Here is a 1,761-nt window from a genome sequence, read left to right as displayed (position 1 = left end):
GGGGGGGGGGGGGGGAGGCTATATCCCAGAATAGCAGAGCAATGTAATGTGTATTTAGACAAGCCTTAAGGCAATGTAGATAAACTGTCGCAGCTTTCTAGTATTACTGCAGATATATAAATACCTATGAGTATATAGCTACTAGATCAATACAAGCCAGATTTCAACTGATACAGTAGGGCCTGTACCACAGAACTGCACCAATTTTAGTTTACCTGTATAAAAAAAAAGTCATTTCTTTAGACTAGTCTGTGTATTTAGATGAAGCCTAGTGGAAACTAACTTACTCAAACAGTTCACAGGGATTTCACTAGAATATGAAATTCCAGCCCCTGTCCTTGCAAAGGTTCACTCGTACTCAGTGTTAAACACTGTGAACAGTCCTACTGAAGCCTTCAAGAATAGGGATTAAATTCATCTCCACCACTACAAGTGCAGTTCTGCTGAAGTCAGTAGAAAGTTACATCCCGTGTGCTACAGAACAAATTCAAATGCATACATTGAAAAGTGAGTGCACATCACCACCAGAGACAAATGGCAGAGTCCGGTGGTCACAGAGGCAGAGAAGTGGACGGACACATGAGTGACGTGTTTTGGAGTTCATGCTGGCAGACAGCTCTCACAAAGTACGGTAGGTACACTGTGGGAAAATTAAACTCCTTGCGGTTCCTCTCAGCCCCTCCCTCTGTTATCTATGCCTGTTCTTATTTTAACTTGGTTCTTGGGAGCAGTGAATCTGTATCTCTTCTGCAAAATACTATCAACAGCCACAGCTGTATACACAAAATTAAGGACAAGAACGATTTCACAGTTAAGGCTCCTGCTCCATCATTAGGTCCCTTTCCTTAATTAATGCATTACTGCGGTATACACCACACTTACTTTCTCCAGCATCGGGAGATTTCTGCATTATTTTGGAAGGAAAAGGTCAGCTGAAGGCCGAATGGCAGCCTATGGTACACAATACCTTAGTTAAATATTAAATCCTTAAAATAACGTTAACAGCTTCCCATGCCCACTTAACTTGAAACAAGACCAACAGCAACTCAAACACTGACGAACCCTGCGAGCGGGTTAACCGGGGGACTGACAGACTGTACAACACAACTTGTGAAGTGTCCCCCGGGCATAGACTGGGGTGGGGAGGAAATGTCCCCTGTTCAATGAGACTGGCACACAAAACTCCCGAGGTGCGGGTTACTAGCTCAGCTGCATTTAAACTTATGCTACAGACTGTGGCTAACAGTAAACAAGCAGCTGATTTGAAAGTCTGCTGGGATTATGGCATTTGTCAGAGCACATGACATGTGCAGCAGCTGAAACGGTTTTTGTTACACAGATGCCACTGGCATTTCTCAGAAGAAATTTTATCTTCTTCTGAAGAAGTGTCTGGGATGACCAACTGCACCACATAAACAAACCCTTCACTAATGTATTAGCGTGTTCCTAGAAATAAGTGAATGACATGCAAGAGCCATCAATTGTCTGCAAGTGTCCACTTCCCAGGGGACTCCACAGAGAAATACCTCCAAATGCGTTGCAAGACAAGTTATAGTGTTATGAGTCAACAGGGCATTCTTGCTGCAAAAAAAGAAAAGGGCCAATAGTATATTGTAACAGATCTTTGTGACAAAAATCAAAGGATTCGCAGTAAAAGCAGAATGGTGGAATGAACAAGTGAAAATGGGAATAAGGACAATGTTCCCCTGCCTAACAGACTTAAAAGACTGAAATGTCAGCAACTTCTGATGCTCCGAGGTA

General features: G+C 42.8%; 1 protein-coding gene across 10 annotated transcripts in view; it reads right to left on the bottom strand.

Moving 5' to 3' along the window:
* The window catches only part of UBAP2 (ubiquitin associated protein 2), a 149,467-nt gene that overhangs the window by 57,890 nt on the left and 89,816 nt on the right, over nt 1-1,761 (bottom strand). The window lies entirely within an intron of this gene.

Source organism: Gavialis gangeticus, unplaced genomic scaffold (assembly GCF_001723915.1).
Source record: "Gavialis gangeticus isolate Ggan-Ray unplaced genomic scaffold, GavGan_comp1, whole genome shotgun sequence".
NCBI classification, from domain to species: Eukaryota; Metazoa; Chordata; order Crocodylia; family Gavialidae; genus Gavialis; species Gavialis gangeticus.
This window is presented reverse-complemented; position numbering and strand designations above follow the sequence as displayed.